This window comes from Sinohyriopsis cumingii, chromosome 10, assembly GCF_028554795.1.
Source record: "Sinohyriopsis cumingii isolate HCF-2022 chromosome 10, ASM2855479v2, whole genome shotgun sequence".
Lineage (NCBI taxonomy): Eukaryota > Metazoa > Mollusca > Bivalvia > Unionida > Unionidae > Sinohyriopsis > Sinohyriopsis cumingii.
In genome coordinates this window covers 48911122-48924537 of record NC_142970.1, presented here as the reverse complement: position 1 = coordinate 48924537, position 13416 = coordinate 48911122, and the positions used below count along the sequence as shown (strand labels likewise).

The 13416-nt window shown below is 33.6% G+C and overlaps 1 non-coding gene across 1 annotated transcript; it reads left to right on the top strand.

The window, feature by feature from the left end:
• Positions 1-12555: 12555 nt before the first annotated feature.
• Trnak-cuu (transfer RNA lysine (anticodon CUU)) lies at positions 12556-12628 on the top strand. The gene has a single exon. It is a non-coding gene; the product is annotated as a tRNA-Lys (tRNA).
• The last annotated feature ends 788 nt before the right edge of the window (positions 12629-13416 follow it).

Here is a 13416-nt window from a genome sequence, read left to right as displayed (position 1 = left end):
GTGGAAGTTTTCCTCTGATGTGTACATGCAGGATATGCGACAAATGCCACAAAGAGGCGCAAGCATGTATGTGTTACAGAGAGGCCATTGCAGGCATTCATTCGCAAGTTGATGATGCTACGAGGGAAGACATATTGGAGTTACCGAGTGACGAAGATGATAAGGAAGAAATTGAGAATGCAAAACAAGATAACGAGAGTGGAGAAAGTGTGGAAGAAAATGAAAGAAGCGGAGTTGATATGATCAATGTAGAAATAGAATCTGAGGAGGAAGTAAACAACAATCATACAATTGGAGATGGATCGGGGACAGATTCAGATGATGACAGGAAGATGGCTGCAGACGTTGTTGAAAGATCAAACGAATCACGTACATGTCAAGAAAACGGTACTAATATCGAAAATTTCAAAGTAGTACAAAGGAGAAGGAGAAGGTTTAATCCAGTCCCTAACCTGAAAATGAATAGCATGCGACGAACACCTATTAAGAAATGATCAAATACCCAACATTATTTAATACTTTCAATACACTCATCATAATCATGGCTTTAAACATTGTATCTCTAAATGTAAATGGCTTGCGTAATTTGAATAAACTAAAGTCTGTTTTAGAAATATTTAAAGAGAAAAGAGGCCATATTTTATTATTGCAAGAAACCTTTTGGGATGATGTGTTTGTTGAAAGTATTAGAGAAAATGATATTTGGAATGGTGACATATTTTATAGTAATGCTGACAATAGGAGGGCAGGTGTTGCTGTTTTAGTAGTGAGAGAATTGAGAAATCAGGTGACACAAGAAATGATTGAAAAGGGTAGGATTTTACATCTTAAAATAGCTATTGATGATAAAGTGATTGATTTAATCAATATTTATGCTCCAAATGTTGTGAAGGAAAGGTATAACTTTTTCATGAAGTTAAAGACATATTTGCATAACAGTACTAGTGATAGCACTATCCTGGCTGGTGATTTTAATACAACTTTAGCAGGTATTGATCGACATGACAAAGCCTTACATATTGATGATGTAGCAGTGCGTGAACTTTATAAAATTATTCATGATAAGAATATTACTGATTTACGGAGATCACGAAATCCTAGTACTCGTAGTTTCTCCAGAAAACAAGTTGTACTAGGCGAAATGAAGCAGAGTAGAATAGATTATTTTTTGATTTCCTCAAAATTGCATTCCAATGTGCAAAATATTTATTATGCAGATACATCCTTTAGTGATCATTCTTTTGTATACCTTAAACTAAATACCTGCAAAGTGGAAACAGGGCCCGGATTATGGATGCTAAATAACAATGTTCTTTTTGAGGAAAAATATGTACAAAGAGTGAAATCAATTCTTACCGAGGGGAAAAATGACGAAATGTATTTCAGTGAACCATTCATTTGGTGGGATAATGTAAAATACAAAATTAAAAAATTTTCCCAAGTATACTGTACAAGAAGAAATAAAGAAAGATTACAAGAATACTTTACACTGCAAAATAAATTAAAATCATTTTCAGAAAAAGTCGCAAATAAAGAATCATATGACATTAACAAATATGAAGAACTAAAACATCAGCTAAGTGACAATGAAACTGATTTTTGTCGGGTGCTATATTGAGATCTAAGGCGAAATGGGCAATTGAAAGCGATAGAAATGCTAAATACTTTCTAAATCTTGAGAAATATCGACACAACAAAAATGTAATCAATGAATTGATTGATGATGATGGTGTAATTATATCAAATACAACCGGAATCTTAGATGAAATACATCAGTTGTATAGTCATTTATATTCTTCGGTAACTGTTGATGATAATTGTACTGATTCACTTTTAAATTTTGTAAACTGTTCTGTATCTGATGAGGATAAAGATATGTTTGATGCCATAATAACAGTTGATGAAATACATACAGCTATAAAAGGGATGGTTAAAAATAAAAGCCCCGGCCCGGACGGATTGACAGTAGAGTGGTATTGTAAATTTTATGATTGTATATATGATATTCTGTTGCACATCTTTCAGAGTGTTAAGAATGACAATATTATGTCGAGATCAATGAGATTTGGGGTTATATCACTTATTTATAAAAATAAGGGGGATAACAGAAGATTGCAAAATTGGCGTCCTATCAGTTTACTTAATGTAGATTATAAAATTTTGGCAAGGATTTTGTCTACACGTTTAAAAATGGTATTACCCAAAATTATTTCTCAAACTCAGACATGTTGTATGGTTGGGAGAGATATTGCTGATACTATAGTCACTGTAAGAGATATAGATATGGTTGAGAGAGACAATCTTGAGGGATATATCTTAAAAATTGATCAAGAAAAAGCGTTTGACAGAGTTTGCCACTCATATTTGATTTCTGTTTTACGAAAGTTCGGGTTTGGTGACAATTTTATTCAGTGGATAAAGATATTTTATAATGAAATTAAAAGTAGTGTTAAATGCAATGGTCATCTAACGAAACCCTTTTTAATTAAAAATTCAGTCAGACAAGGTTGTCCTATATCAGCAATGTTATATGTATTAGCAGCAGAACCCTTAGGACTCGCTATCAAAGCAAATCCCACTATCAAAGGTATTCCACTTCCACTGTCTACTAATACAAGTAAAGTCTTTCAACATGCAGATGATACAACCTTGACATTAGCGGACACACAATCCATTAATCAATCTTTTAATGTACTTGACTTGTATTGTAAAGGATCTGGTACAAAGGTGAACAAGGAAAAGACAGAACTTCTGTGTATTGGATCTGGTAAACTTACTGATGATTATTGCAAACAATTACAAATTCAAATGTGTGATCAAGTCATCTTAATTTTGGGAGCTTATGTTGGAAAATGTGCAAAGTTATGTGAGCAACTGAACTGGAATGATAGATTGTCTAAAATTAAAAACTTATTGCAACTGTGGTCACAGAGATATTTGACAATACAAGGAAAAGTAACAGTTGTTAATAACTTATTAGTTTCTAGAGTATTGTACATAGTGTCAGTTCAGCCTCTTCCTGATATGATTGCTGATGAATTGAAGCAATTATTTCTCAGATTTATCTGGTCAGGAAAGTCCCATTTGGTTCACTATTATACAATAATTGGTGATAAGCGAAATGGCGGACTACAGTTAACTGATATAAAGATGAAAATGTATGCATTCAGACTAAAATTTTTAAAAAGATACTTTGATGTGAATTTCCATGCTGTGTGGAAAACTACCTTTGATCACTTTTATCTACTGTTCTGAACATGAGGTTGACCAAAGAGTTGTTTCTCATGTCTTTAAATAAGCAACAATTGAATACCCTACCTATATTTTACAGAGAAATGTTTCATGCATGGGAAAAACTTAGAAATAATATCGATACAAATATTGATGTGAGGAATGTTTTTGAACAACCTCTCTTTTTAAATTCCAATATTACATGTGCTGGTAAAACGTTGTTTTTCGCAGAATTTATAGAAGCAGGAATTGTTCGTGTTCAGGATATTACATATGAATTTGTACCTGGAATACTACCTTATAGAGCTATTCAAGAAATGATATACAAATCAAATTCTGAGATCAAAACAGATAAGATAAAAAAAAAGACTATAATTGCATAATAGAAAGTATACCATTAGGCTGGAGAAATATTGTTGCAACAGAGTCAAAACCCACTGTAACCAATGGGAGAAATAATATGTTTCTCAGAGTTGATACAAAATTATATGTCCTCTGTTTATGTACAACACAACTATTTTACAAGCTTTTATGTACGTTGATTTTTCAAGAACCAGCTTCTGTTTCCTTTTGGAGTGAGATATTTAGTTTGGAAAAGCATAAGTACTGGAAATTGATACACCTACCTTTCAAGACCCCAGATTGTGTAGATTTGGATTACAGAATAATGCACAATCGAATATTTACAAAAGAGAGACTAAAATACTATGGCAAAATTGATAATGACTTATGTCCAGTGTGCCAGTTGGAAACAGAGGATTTATTTCACATGTTTTTGAAATGTCCTGAATTAAGCTCTTTTAAGAATTATATTGTATATATAGTTGAGATTCTTTTTAAAAATTGTAGAGTTGGTGTTCTCAATAGCACTTCTTTTGAACAAATGCTCATGATAGGATATAACAAAGAAACAAAATCAGTAAATAGTTATTTTTTGAACTACATTCTGAGCATTGCTCGATTGTGCATTTACAAAAGAAGAAACATTATGTCGTTATTAGGGAAACAAATAGACATCGAAAGATTGTTCCAATATTTGACTAGAAAATATATATTATATGCGTATCAACATTACAAAGACAAAAATCAGACTTTGATTACGAAGTATTTTGTAAAAGATAATCCGTTAATGAGAATGGAAGAGGATAAACTGTTTATTACATTGTTGAATCATTGTTTTGTACTATAGCATTACAAAATATTATTTTAGAATCATTGTTCTGTAATATAGCTTAACAAAATACTATTGTAGAATCATTGTTTTGTAATATAGCATTACAAAATACTATTGTAGAACCATTATTTTGTAATATAGCATTACAAACTACTCTATACATAATGACTGTATACTTTTAACTTATATACTGTAAAAAAAAAACGTTTTTTAAATAAAGAAAGAAAAAAAAAAGCACGGGACTCTTAATCCCGGGGTCGTGGCTTCGAGCCCCACATCGGGCGAATATATTTTTTAAATAGCTAGAATCTTGCTAGTTAACGCAACTTTTAGATGCACATTTCTCATGTTTATATTAGAGAGCACATATACAATATATATATATATATATATATATATATATATATATATATATATATAATAAGTTAAGTCATCTAGAACTATTCGAAAACCAACATCTGACCTGTCTATGCTGTACTTTCCACGACTATATTTTAATTGACCTTATGCCAGAAGGTAGATCGCTCCGCCTACCAAATACGTGACTTGACAACGTCTTAACCTCCGACAAACATTCTGTGAAAATGGCGTGCTTGATATCATTAAAAGATATACCAGACGATATTGGTGAGCAATATTTGCCATATGAAACAACACTGAGACAGAGACAGAAAGCGAGAGCATTTATCCATCCCTTGCACTTCTCTAAGTTACGTCGGTATGGGGAGAACTCGCCCCCACATTTCTGGAGAAGTCGCCTCAGAGTGGCTGGAGAAGTCGTCCCAAAGCTTGTCACCCAAATAACCTTTTTATGACACAATTAAGTCATCCTTTACGTGATTCATATATATATATATATATATATATATATATATATATATATAGATTGATAGATAGATGGATACATAGATAGATAGATAGATAGATAGATAGATAGATATACGCGATCACTCAAGAGACATTAACTAAACTGAAGCAATATCATAGTAATATTTATAAGGACGAAATTAAGTCTGTATATAATCTAATGAATGACAACAGTATAGTGATTAAAAAAGATGATAAGTCAAACACTATTATTATTGTGAATCAATACGATTATGTTAAAGAAGTTGAACGTCAATTAGAAATTAAATAAAAAATTTCAACATGCATTAATGAGATCGCTGAAAAATAATAATTCTGTATGTGAGGAATTTGATACTTTCCCTCTTAACATACGTACACCTCAAAAATAATAATTATGTATATGAGGAATTTGATATTATCCCTCTTAACATACGTACACCTCAATTCTATATATTACCCAAAAGTCATAAAAATCCTGACCATAATGTACCTTTAAATTTTCAAGGACGACCCATTATATCAGGTTGTAATTCATATACTGAAAACCTATCCAAATTTATTGATAGTGTTTTACAACCTTAAGTGAAATCACTTCCTTCATACATTAAAGATACATCTGGCGATAGGTCAATTACGAACATAACATCACAATATCTAATTTATGTTGGTGTATCAACGACTAATATTTAATTACGAACATAATGACAGAAATAGGTGCGTAAGCAAATACATATAGCACAGGCACCTAAGTAACGACATATAACTAAGGAAAGCTTCTCAGTCTAACTGATACAACTAAAAATGATGTATTTCAATTATTTGTGAAATAATCCTGGCGGTCGGTGAAGAAAATTGCTGGAAATAAATATAGTTCGTCTTTTTGCTTGCTTGTGGAAATAGTACAACTCGGATCTCATTTCTGAATTGGTTCACTGATGCGCGATATATATATATATACGATGTAACTTGAGAGGAAAAACCAATAAATGATATCGACGTCAGCCCGGTTAGCTCAGTCGGTAGAGCACGGGACTCTTAACATCGGGCGAATATCTTTTTTAATAGCTTGAATCTTGCATAGTAAACTCAACTTTTAGATGCACATTTCTCATGCACATACGCAATACAGTACATTTTATTTTAGAGAGCACATACACAACACAATATTTTGTATTAGAGAGCACATACCCAATACAATACTTTATGTTAGAGAGCACATACACAATACAACACTTTATATTAGAGAACATAATGACATAAATAGGTTAACGCAACTTTTAGATGCACATTTCTCATGTTTGTTGATATTAGAGAGCACATATACAAAACGGTACTCTATATTATAGAGCACATACACAGTGCAATACTTTATCTTAGAGAACAAATATGCAATACAATACTTTATAGTACAGAGCACAGACACAATACAATACTTTATAGTACAGAGCACAGACACAATACAATACTTTATATTAGAGAGCATATACACAATACAGCACTTAAAAATAATTTTGCACTTTATCTTAAACGTTCACAACTCATCATAATGTATTAACATGTTTTGTTGAATGTATTAGGTAAACATTTGAATTCACTTACTTTTGAGTACTGAGATAGGCATGATAAAAAATGTATGTTGTCTTTATCGCATGCTGAACGCATGTTTATAAGAAGTTAAGTCATCTAGAACTATTCGGAAATCAACATCTGACCTGTATATCCTGTTTTCGTTAACAATTAACGTGAATGCAGTTGTTTTCACGATGAAATTGGGATATCTTGACGTTTCATGTTGCATGCTGAACGCATGTTTTCAGTAAGTGAAGTCTTCTAGGACTATTCAGAAATCAACATCTGACCTGTCTATGTCGTACTTTCCACGACTGAATTTTAATTAAGAACATAACATCATAACATCCAATTTATGTTGGAGTATCCACGACTAATTTATGTTGTTGTTGTTGTTGTAGGGCTTAACGCCATTTTTCAGCACGCGATTGGCTATACATGGCGGCCAGTATTAATGGTGGAGGAAGAACCCGGGAAAACCCCGGATAGAACCACCGAACCACGAGAAGCTACTGGCAAACTTTCTCACATACCCACATTAGCCGAATCCGAGACTCGAACCCACGCAGACAGAGGTGAGATGGCAGTGATCCGTAACGTAGAGCGCTTTAGACCACTCGGCCACTCGGGGCCCCCGACTAATTTATAATTACGAACATAATGACAGAGATAGGTACGTAAGCAAATACATATAACACAGGCACCCAAGTAACGACATATAACTAAGGAAGCTTCTTGATACAAATAAAAATGATGTATTTCAATTATTTGTGAAATAGTCATTGCAGACGGTGATAAAAGTGCTGGAAATAAAAAAAAATTTGTCTTGTGCTTGCCTGTGGAAATGATGTAACTCGTTGAACCTCTTTTCCGAATTGGTTCACTGATGTGCGATACATATACGATTTAACTTGGGAAGGAAATGCAATAACATATATCGATATCAGCCCGGTGAGCTCAGTCGGTAGAACACGGGACTCTTAATAATATCAGCCCGGTTAGCACGGGACTCTTAATCTCGGGTCGCGGGTTCGAGCTACACATCGGTGTAGTTGATTTGTGTAGTCTTGCATAGCAAATTGACATTTATGATGCACATTTCCCATAATTATAATGTTTTATATGACAGAGGACAATGCTATACGATACTGAAAAATAACATTTTGCACATTGTCTAAAACTTTCACTGCGTATCAGTATAAGTTAAAAATACGAATTTAACTTGAGAAAAAGTAATAACTGTTAGCTATATCGGCCACGTTAGCAGTGTCAGTATAGCAGTACATGCAAATTTCAAATGAATGTTTATCCTGATCGTTTTCTTTATGTGACAGGATTATGTTGTAGATACGAGAGAAAAAAGGTAGTTTGTACTTAGTATTAAACTTTCACTCCACGTCATCGTGGATTACCATTTTGTGTGAAAGTTGTTTATAAGGTAGGTAAACATTTAAATTATTTGACATTAGAGTTTGCCCTCGTCATCAAAATATGCGGTTATTTATCCACCCATACTATCTAAGTTTATTTGTATATGTTTCCTTAGCCTTTTTCTCTCATATATCCAGAAATCTCTGTTTTGCTTTTACAAAAAAAGTATGTTACAAAAGCCTCATTCGGTTTTGCCCAATAACAAATGTCCTTTATCTAATTTTACGTTAACCATGGCCAATCATATATGATATATTGTTCGCATGACCTGACCTAATTATGTTGACCTTTCCACGTCAATATTTTAACGGATGAACATAATGATATTAACAGGCTTGTAAGCCAACACATATATCGCAAATGCAGAAGCAAGCACGTACTGCTAATACTGCTAAGGAGAGGTTCTCACTCTTACGACTCAATGCTATGTCAAAATAAACACATCGGACGTTAAAGAAGAAATGCTGGAAATGAATATAACGTCTGCATTTTGATTACCTGTCAAGTGAGAGAACCCGCTAGATCCTTACTGGTACACGAACGGGTATGAAGAATGTTATCTCACAAGAATAATCCAACTGGACTTTTGATTTTGTATCGGATTGTATTATCCTACCCGTGTCCAAGTGACAACCATTTGAAGACTGAAAACCACGTGGTAAAATGATTACTTTATTAAATAGTGTGATTGAAGTTATTGTCATAAAGAAATCGATTTGTTTGGAGGTTTCATTTACATGCTAAATATTGTTCGCAATACGTTAAGTGAGCTGTGGCGATTTCCAAAATGCATGATCTAACCTAATTATATTGAGCTTTCCACGACAACGTTTCTGCCAGACGAATATAATGATATAAACAGGCATGTAAGCAAACACATACAAACACAAATGCAAAAGCAAACATATATACCCAAGAAGAGGTTCTCAGTCGTCGCGTCTAAATTGTATATGAAATAATGACAGTTATTGTAACGCTAGAAATGAATATACCGTCTGCGCTTTGATTACGTTTCAAGTGAGAAATGTCGTTCGATTCTTTTTCTCAATTGGATGACATATAAAAACCACATAACTTAACGAGAAAACAATAGATGATGCTAACAATATCATCCCCGTTGGCGAATTCGGAAGGGCACGGAGATATTAATAACGGGTGGTTGGTTTGAGCCCCACATCGGGCGAGTTGATTTTGATTATAGTGCTTTATATGACAGAGGACAATTGTATGCGATACTTCCAAATAACATTTTGCACACTGTCTTAACCATACTACGCATAATTGTGAGTTAAAAATACGAAAGCAACTTGAGGAGAAAAGGGAATAACTGTTTTCAATATCAGCCTGGTTAACACAAGACGGGTAAATACAACTTTCAGATGTGTATGTCTCCTTATTGTTTGCTTTCTATAGCTGTTGATTAGGTTGAACAGTGCTGAACTTTTTTATAGTTTGTACTATGTCTTAAACGTTCACTCCACGTCATCGTGGAGTAACATGATTTGTTTTTGTAAGGTACGTAATAATTTGATTTATTTGAATTTAGAGTTTGACCCAATAGCTATAGCTAAAGCTTTGTTTGTAAATACAATTTTTAGTGGCGTATTTCTCATCAATATTTTGCCGTAGTAATTTGCACTTTCTCAAAATTCCACAGCAAAACACCTCTTTTGTTGAATTTGCTTGTAAGGTAGGTAAACATTTGAATTATTTGACTTCTGAGCGTAACCTGGTTACTCAAGAATCATGTTCGTTTTTCAAAATGCCATCTCGTTTAATTTTCATTAAGTGTTTTCGAATTTTCCTCTTCATTTGGATACGAGGAATTGCATAATTGAGTTGAATAAACACATTTTCTTCTTGCTATAGTTTTTTAAACAAATATCCCATAAGAGACCTTTTTGTGATTCGACTAGTCCCATATTAGCTTTTTTAATTTTAAGTGTTCTGTAGCTAATTATAAGTGATCTATCGTTCAGACATCAGCAGTTAATCTGTTACCGTCATATAAGTTTCTGGTAGGGATCTTTCACACCAAAGAATCTGGTAACGAATATTCTAAGATAAAGTGGTATATACTGTATTGAGCTTAATACATAATAACAATCACAGATGTTAAGGACAATCGTCAATGTAAAGTTTTAAGACTAAATAGAAGGTATATAATCGTGTTAGATATGGCACATCACCATCGGATGTTGAAGAAAAAACTTCCTATTGGCTGTTGACTTATCAGACTAAGGTTTGTTTTGAGAAAGGTACAGCTAGTAATATCGTTCTTCAGTCATCGCCTGGATATTTATGTCATGGCATGAACTAAATACTGCGTTGTAATTAGTCGATAGTGAAACCATTATTCTAAAGAAATTTTTAATTAACATGGAACAATATGACACCGGAAGCAGACGAATTCACAATATGAACAATCTCGGCCTTTGCTGTCCTAACCAACATCCTGCAGTTTACAAGAGGAGTATCACCAAGCACATCAGATCGATGTGTATTCGTGCAACTACTTCCAAACTATATTCAAAATAACAAAGTCAAACCAAAATAGAAAATATTCAAAGAAAGGTTTGATGATTAAATATAAGGTATATATTCATATTAGATGTGATAAGAACACATCGGGAATTGAAGAAACGAAGTCGGACTGGCTCTTGGTTTGTATAACACGTTTCTCTTGCTCTGAGAAGGCACAACTAGTGTTCGTCATTTAATATCGCACGGCTATTAACGTCAGATCGTGAAACATACCTCCCATGTAATTCGTCACAATTGGGGGCTTTATATTTAACAAATTTGTTTCCCTTGATCAAGATGCCGGCGGAAAGAGACAAGTTCACGATCGGGTCAATTTTGGTCAATCATATCCTAAATTACATGTTACACTCCACAATTACCGAAAACATGAAACTGATGTGTATTCTTACAACCAATCCCTACGATATTTCACAACATGACGGATGTGATGTAGCGACGTTTCAATCGGCTGTCTTATCAGCGTACAGACTGGTACAAGGCTGTAAAAATGCTAAAGGTTATTCACAATACGTTAAGTGATATGAGGCGACTGAGAAAAATACCTAATTATATTGTTCTTTTCAAGTCAATTTTCGTTTAACAGACGAACATAGTGATATAGAAACAGGCATCTAAGCAAAACACAAATAACACAAATACGTCAGCAAACACACACAAACAAGGAGAGGTTCATAGTCTTCATGACTAATTTTTATGTGTAATAAACCCAGCGGATGTTAAAGCAAATACGTTGGAAATGAAAAATATAGCGTCTGCCTTTTCTTTGCCTGTCTAATGATACATCTCGATAGACTTTTTTCACATACGAATGACTGGTTTATATTGTATGAGATATCTCTTGACGAGAAAAGGTAATATATGTTTACAATATCAGTCGGTAGAGCACGGGACTCTTAATCCCGGGGTCGTGGGTTGGAGCCGCACATTGGGCGATTCGATTTTGATTATAGTGCTTTATATGACAGAGGACAATTTTATGTGATAAAATAACATTTTGCACACTGTCTTAACATTTTACTACGCATCATTGTGAGTTAAGAATACGAAAGCAACTTGAGGAGAAAAGGGAATAACTGTGATCAATATCAGCCTGGTTAACACAAGACTGGTAAATACAACTTTTAGATGTATATGTCTCCTTATTGTTTGCTTTATATAGCTGATGATTAGGTTGAACAGTGCTGAACTTTTTTATAGTTTGTACTTTGCCATAAACTTCCACATCGCGTCATCGTGGAGTAACATGTTTTGCGAAAGTTTTTGTAAGGTAATTAATAATTTGATTTATTTGATTTTAGAGTTTGACCCAAATATGTTGTTCATTTATCCCGCCATATTCCTGTTTTTTGTTTGTATTAAGTTTGCTTAGACTTTCTATCTTATGGTACGTGAAATTGTATAATTGCACTGAATAGAGAAATAGTCTGTTATCGTTTCAAAAAAAGTATTTCGCAAGAGACCTTTGGGGTTCAAGGTAATCACAAAATACATTTTTCTAATTTTACATGGTTAATCATATACGATACATTTTCCTTCAATTTGGAAGTTAATCTTTGGTGCATAAATTTTAATGACATGGTCTCATAATTTTGCCATATCGATGTATCACACGAAAGAGTTTGTTACCGAACATTCCTTTTTTCAGTCACCATGAGTAAATTTTATGTGAAATAATGACAGCTAATGTTGTTTTTTTATTATGATATATAAATACGATGTCTCTTGATGAGAAAAGTCAACAGATGTTAACATTATCTGCCCGGTTAGCTCAGTCGGTAGAGCACGGGACTCTTAATCCCGGGGTCGTGGGTTCGAGCCCCACATCGGGCGTGTATATTTTAATAGCTACAGCTTTTGTTTGTAAATACAGTTTTTAGTGGCGTATTTCTCATCAATATTTTGCCGTAGTAATTTGCACTTTCTCAAAATTCCACAGCAAAACACCTCTTTTGTTGAATTTGCTTGTAAGGTAGGTAAACATTTGAATTATTTGACTTCTGAGCGTAACCTGGTCACCCAAGAATCATGCTCGTTTTTCAAAATGCCATCTCGTTTAATTTTCATTAAGTGTTTTCGAATTTTCCTCTTCATTTGGATACGAGGAATTGCATAATTGAGTTGAATAAACACATTTTCTTCTTGCTATAGTTTTTTAAACAAATATCCCATAAGAGACCTTTTTGTGATTCGACTAGTCTCATATTAGCTTTTTTAATTTTAAGTGTTCTGTAGCTAATTATAAGTGATCTATCGTTCAGACATCAGCAGTTAATCTGTTACCATCATATAAGTTTCTGGTAGGGATCTTTCACACCAAAGAATCTGGTAACGAATATTCTAAGATAAAGTGGTATATACTGTATTGAGCTTAATACATAATAACAATCACAGATGTTAAGGACAATCGTCAATGTAAAGTTCTAAGACTAAATAGAAGGTATATAGTCGTGTTAGATATGGCACATCACCATCGGATGTTGAAGAAAAAATTTCCTATTGGCTGTTGACTTATCAGACTAAGGTTTGTTTTGAGAAAGGTACAGCTAGTAATATCGTTCTTCAGTCATCGCCTGGATATTTATGTCATGGCATGAACTAAATACTGCGTTGTAATTAGT